The following is a 7,370-nucleotide window of genomic DNA, read 5'->3' on the forward strand; positions in this document are numbered from 1 at the left end:
AAAATTAGAATAATATTTTAGAGAAAAGTATGAAAGCACGCCTAGTTTTCTCTAAAATATTGTAACCTCTAACGTCTGAAGAATTTCATGAGTTTTATGGGCCTATGAAAAAGCTGTGTGTCCCTGGGTGAGTTAATTAACCTTCACAGGACCCTGTCCTTTAAATTAAGAGGTGGCAGGGGGTGGGGGGTAAACATCTCTTACAAAGTTGATATATTAAGTGAGAAAACCCAAATAAAGAAATAACACTTCTTGCTACTTAAATAGTGCTAAAAAGATTTCTGAAAGAATGATGATGACCACTGTGTCAGCTTTGAGCCAAACCCAGGTGTACACATATGCTAGCTATGTCCAGATTTCCTATAGATGGACATATTTAATGCTAAAATGCTTTAAAAACTTTTCATAAGTAAATGTTAATACCTTTGGGGGCCAATAAATAAAACTAATGCTAATATATCTTAAGAGTTTACTTTTAATGTTTTTAAGGATTCTCCTGCTCCTGTTTTTTTTTTTTTTTTAAATTAAATCATAGCTGTGTACATTAATGCAATTATGGGGTACAATGTGCTGGTTTTACATAACATTTGAAATATTTTCATCAAACTGGTTAACATAGCCTTCACCGCATTTTCTTAGTTATTATGTTAAGACATTTATACTCTACACTTAGTAAATTTAACATGTACCCTTGTAAAATGCACCATAGTTGTGTTCCCACCAGTTTCCATCCCCCCTCCCCTCCTCCCCTCCCTCTCCTCTTTCTCCTTCTTCTTGGGCTATAGTTGGATTATAGTCTTCATATGAAAGCTATAAATTGGGGGTGGCACCTGTGGCTCAAGGAGTAGGGTGCCGGTCCCATATGCCAGAGGTGGCAGGTTCAAACCCAGCCCCAGCCAAAAACCACAAAAAAATAAAAAAGAAAGCTATAAATTAGTTTCATAGTAGGGCTGAGTACATTGGATACTTTTTCTTCCATTCTTGAGATACTTTACTAAGAAGGATATGTTCCAGCTCCATCCACATAAACATGAAAGAGGTAACATCTCCATCTTTCTTAAGGCTACATAATATTCCATGGTGTACATAAATCACAATTTATCGATCCATTCGTGGATCGATGGGCACTTGGGCTTCTTCCATGATTTAGCAATTATGAATTGGGCTGCAATAAACATTCTGGTACATATATCTTTGTTATAATGTGATTTTTTGGTCTTCTGGATATATACCTAGTAGAGGAATTGAAGGATTGAATGGCGGGTCTATTTTTAGATCCCTAAGTGATCTCCAAACATCTTTCCAAAAGGAATGTATTAATTTGCATTCCCACCAGCAGTGCAGAAGAAGTATTCCCTTTTCTCCACATCCACGCCAACATCTCTGGTTTTGGGATTTTCTGATATGGGCTAATCTTACTGGAGTTAGATGATATCTCAAAGTGGTTTTGATTTACATTTCTCTGACGATTAAGGATGATGAGCATTTTTTCATATGTCTGTAGGCCATGCGCCTGTCTTCTTCAGAGAAGTTTCTCTTCAAGTCCCTTGCCCAGCCTGCGATGGGATCCCTTGTTCTTTTCTTGCTAATATGTTTGAGTTCTCTGTGGATTCTGATAATTAAACTTTTATTGGTGACATAACCTGCACATATCTTCTCCTGTTCTGAGGACTATTTGCTTGCTTTACTTACTATGTTTTTGGCTGTGCAGAAGCTTTTTAGTTTGATCAGATCCCAATAATGTATTTTTGGTGTTGCTTCAATTGCCCGGTGGGAGAGGGGTCTTCCTCAGAAAATATTCGCTCCTGGCCTATTTCTTCAAGTGTTTTCCCCACATTCTCTTCGAGTATTTTTATAGTTTCATGTCTTAAGTTTAAATCTTTAATCCAGTGAGAGTCTATCTTAGTTAATGGTGAAAGGTGTAGGTCCAGTTTCAGTCTTCTACAGGTTGCCAGCCAGTTCACCCAGCAGCATTTGTTAAATAGGGAGTCTTTTCCCCACTGAATGCTTTTAATTAGCTTATTGAAGATCAAATAATGGTAAGTAGCTGGGTTCATCTCTTGGTTCTCTATTCTGTTCCATACATCTAACTCTCTGTTTTTGTGCCAGTACCATGAAGTTTTGATCACTATCGATTTATAGTATAATCTGAGATCCGGTAGCGTGATTCCTCCTGCTTTGTTTTTATTTCTGAGTAATCTTTTGGCTATTCAAGGTTTTTTCTTATTCCATATAAAATAAAGTATTTTTTTGAGATCTTTAAAGTATGACAGTGGAGCTTTAATAGGGATTGCATTAACATTGTATATTGCTTTGGGTAGTATGGACATTTTAATAATGTTGGTTCTTCCCAGCCATGAGCACGGTATGTTTTCCATTTGTTAACATCTTTCTGCTCCTGTTCTATGATGGTACCAATAGAAGCTCTGTAGGGTTAATAATTTTTTATGTAGATATAAATCTAGGATTTATAATCTATGATTATAGATTTATAATGTATAAATAAAACATAAAAACTGAACATATTAATTACAAATGAATGGCGTAACCCAAAATAATTGTATAATAAGAGGTGCTAAAGTTTTCAGTACTCTTTTAACTTCATGGTAATGGTTGTGTTTTGGGCTGAACGGCGTATCTTTGGCAGTTTGTATGGTGCCGTCTTAACCCCCAGTACCTCAGAATGTGACCTTATTTAGAAATAAGGTCACAGATGTGATGGTGGAGATGTGATTATAATTAAGCTGAAGTTATTCTACAGTGGGCTGGGCTCCTAATCCAGTAAGACCGGAATCCTTATAAGAAAATAATTGCTTATATTTTTCTTCATTATAATTATTATTTTACCATAGTGACTTGTTTTGCTAATCTTGCATTTTGTGGAATAAAAATCCATCAGAAAACAATTGTTTAATGAGTTTATCTCCTTGGTAAGGGAGTTAGAAAACAAATGAAAGCTGAATGGAAAACGCGATTCTCAGTCATCATGATTGTCCAGGTAGATATTTTCTAAAACTGAGTCCACACAAAAGCCATTTGAACCACTAAGTGACTTTAGCAAGCACAGAAGATATGAAACCAATACCCAAAAGTCAACTGCATTTCCCTGAACTAGTGAGGAGCAATTTCAAATTGAAATTAAAACAGTAGCACCATTAACAATAACACCAGTGCCGGGCACTGTGGCTCATGCCTATAATCCCAGCACTCTGGGACGCTGAGGCAGGTGGTTTGCTTGATCTCATAAGTTGGAGACCAGCCTGAGTGACACCCCGTCTCTAGTAAAAACAGAAAAACTGAAGCAAGAGGTTTACTGGAGCCCAGGAGATGGAGGTTGCTGTGAGCTATGACACTACGGCACTCTACCCAGGGCAACAGCTTGAGAATCTGTCACAAAAACCAAATGGCACCAAAAAGCATGTCATACTTAGATATAAATCAAACAAAATCCAGCAAAATCCAGCAAAATCTGCATGCTGAAAGTTTAAATGAGATGAATTAAAGATGTCTCCAATAAATGAAACCCAAATACCATGTTCTAAGACTCAATATTTATTAAAAAATTGATCTATAAATTCCATCTCAATAAAAATCCTGGCATACTTTTAAAAATAAAAATTGACAAACTGATTTTAAAATTTATACGGAAATATATAGGAACTAGAATACCAAATAACATTGATGAACAGTTAAATGGCTACTTGATGTCAAGATTTTTATAAATACTAAGGCAAGATGAGGTGGTACTCATGAAATAAATGGCACAGATGGAGTGTGGAAATAAACACACATGTATGGGTTATGTTTAGTGGGGGTGCAAAGGCAGGTCAACGGAGGGAGAATAATCTTTCAACAAATGGTGGACTTCCATGTCCAGAAAGTGAACCTCAAACTTTACCTTATACCATACAAAAAGTAATTCAAATTATTTTACAGACATAGGTGTAATACAGACATACGTAGGCTTTAAGTAAATCCTAAAATAACTTCTATGTGAAAAAATAGGAGAAAATTGAGTGTCTTTGGACTAGGCAAAGATTTTCGATAGGACACACAAAAACACAACCATATAATAATTGATAAATTATGGACTTCAGAAAATATAACACTTCCTCTCTTCTAAAAACACTGTTAAGAAAATAAAAGGGCTGGGCATAGTGGATCATGCCTACAATCCTAGCACTCTGGGAGGCCGAGGTAGGTGGACTGCTTGAGATCAAGATTTTGAGACCAGCCTGAGCAAGAGTAAGATCCCTTCTCTACTAAAAATAGAAAAATTAGCTGCGCATTGTGGCAGGCACCGATAGTCCCCACTACTTGGGAGGCTGAGGCAAGAGGATCTCTTGAGCCTAAGAGTTTGAGGTTGCTGTGAGCTATTATGAAGCTACTGCATTCTACCCAGTGTGATGGCATGCGGCTCTGTTTCAAAAAATACATACATACATACAAAAGAAAACAAAAACACAAAAGGGGTCTTTCTATGTTGCCCATGCTGGAGTGCCTGCTGCACAGGCATAATCATAGCTCATTATATCCTCCAGTTCTTGGTCGCAAGCAATCCTCCTTTCTGCCTCAGACTATCCGGAACTGCATGTATGTGCCACCTCACCCTGTGTTGCCCAGGCTGGCCTTGAACTCCTGGGCTCAGGTGATCCTTCCTCCTCAGCCTCCTGCATAGCTGGGACCAGAGACACTAAAGGGGGAAGATGATGTGAAGTCACAGGGTACACCTGAGGCTACCATTCTCAGGAGGGACCAGCCTTGCCAGGACTTCAATCCCCTACGTTTAGCCTCCAGAACTGTGAGACAATAAATGTATGTTGTGTAAGTTGGTGATACTTTGTCGTGGAAACCCTAGCAAATCAATATCGGTTTCATGAATTTCAATGTTATATATAGCTTAAGTCCCATAGAGATTTACATTCATTTACATTCCCAGTACATTAAATATAAATCTTATAGCCCTAGATGTAATTTGAAATATCTGACCTTAGGTACATAGAACTTGTTGAAATATATAATGCTAAAATATTAAACTTTTAAGCAATATAAATTACTAGATTAGTAAAAGTGTAGGGTGGTGCCTGTGGCTAAAAGAGTAGGGTGCTGGCCCCGTATACAGGAGGTGGCAGGTTCAAACCTGGCCCTGGCCAAAAACTGCAAAAAAAAAAAAAAGTGTATATATATATACACACACACATATGTATGTGTGGAGAGAGAGAGAGAGAGAGAAATTTTCTTATCTCCCACAGTCTGTCTCTGTCTCTGGCAAATTAGCCTGAGTGACTCTGCTCTGAAGTTACTCTTGGGTAAGATGTATCTGTGTTACGCCCCTTGTCATGCCAGGGGTCAGCAAATATTATAATCCCTTCTCTACTAGATATACGTGGTTATATATAATGCCTTTTTGTCTTTTGATGATAGCAGGGGTCTTTTAACAGCAATTTTTTTTTTTATACAATTGCCTTTGGTGAGTACATAAACTAAGTTTAGACATATTTATGCCCTTTGGACACCAGAATGGAGAAAAACCTTGGTACAGTGAGTAAATGTCTCTTCTTAGGTATACTATAACAGTCACTCTGCTCTTAGAATGTAAGGTCTATGTGCATTTTGTGAGTGATTTTTGATGTATTTAAATGATTTTTTGCATATTATTAGAGTACTACATAAATAATACATTAAGTCCTTTAGCCATGCCTCTCATAAAACCATTAATTTGTTTTCAGAACTAAAATAATAGGCCCTGAGGCCCCAAACCTGACCTTTCAATGCAAATACAATTCCTTTCCCTCACTGCCTCCGTCCTCTGTTCCACATTCTCCTACTTAGATTGCAGCGGTGAGCACTGGCTGTCATACGATATCCTCCCGGGAGCAGGTGGCGCTGTGTCTGATGGGGAAGGGAATGTGCACGCTCTAATCAAGCTCCTTTCCTTCACCCAGGAGATGCTTCTGTAATGTTTGTGAGGCCAGACTCTACAGAGACCAAGCTTGACAGCAAACCTTGCATTGTTAACTTTATTGTGAATGGTTTGAATCTTTTCCTTTTTCTTTTTGATGTGGGACATTAATTCTCTCAATTTTATAACCTCAGGTGGAATTTTGCAAATATAAAAGTTTTTCTTTTTATCAAACATGGGACTATAAAGCAAAAGCCCAATGATACTTATTGCCCCTGACAACAGACTTTTATAACCATCGAATGATACTTATTGCCCCTGACAACAGACCTTTATAACCATCGAATGATATTTATTGCCCCTGACAACAGACTTTTATTGCCCCTGACAACCAGACTTTTATAACTGTTGCCTACTGCCATCAGCGCAGTCTCCAGTGTGATGTCTTAAAAGCAGCTGTGTATACATCCTGACCTTACAATCATCAGCTATGCCTCATTTAATTCAGCATATCCCAGTTAATTTTTTTTTATGCCCCAGGATATAATTCATTCCTTTATTTTCCTTGAATATGCTGGAGTTTTAATGATAAAACCTCCATGTTTGTCTGTAATATCATTAGAATTCCCCCCCCCCAATTAAAAAACTAAAAAGAAGTACTTATGAAGATTATGTCTAAATTTTGAACTGGCTGCACCTGTGGTCTTCTAACTATGATTTGCCTTCGTCTTACAGTGTTTAAGCTTTAAGATCGATTTTTATGTTCCATTTTATGAAGTCATTCAATGTCATCATCATAAAAATGATAGCTATTACAGCTATTTTCTATGACAATCCTCTCAGTTTTTACAACTATAAACTGAAACTCAGAGAACTGTTCATTGAGAGTTTGGTATGGATTCAGGATGTACACAACAATTAGTTACTAACGATAGCAGTATGTACACATTCTATTTAAATTCTATACTATTTTCGATGTGTTTAAATGACTTTTTGCATATTATTAGAGTACTACATAAATAATACATTAAGTCCTTTAGCCATGCCTCTCATAAAACTATCAATTTGTTTTCAGAACTAAAATAATAGGCACTCCTATTAACCTCAACAATAATCTCAGTTTTATAGGGGCACAATTATAACCCATATTGTACATAACTGGAAACTAAGAAATAATATGCCTGAATCACATATTCGGGCCAGAAGTCAAATTGGGGTTCTTTACCTGTAAAACTTGTTCTAAATGTCTGCCATTTCTGCGAATATAGGGCACAACTTTGGTATTTAATGTGATTTGCTGCTAAGAATTCATAAATCTGACATAAATTCTAGGATAAATTTCAACCTAACTACTCTAAACACAAAAAGATTCACAGTTGATCATCAAGTGACTCCTTAACAGGAAAAGAGGTAAGATTGTTACAGGGTGGGCATTATTACGGTGTCTTATCCTAGATAACAAAAGGGA

The sequence above is a fragment of the Nycticebus coucang genome, chromosome 9 (assembly GCF_027406575.1).
Source record: "Nycticebus coucang isolate mNycCou1 chromosome 9, mNycCou1.pri, whole genome shotgun sequence".
NCBI classification, from domain to species: Eukaryota; Metazoa; Chordata; class Mammalia; order Primates; family Lorisidae; genus Nycticebus; species Nycticebus coucang.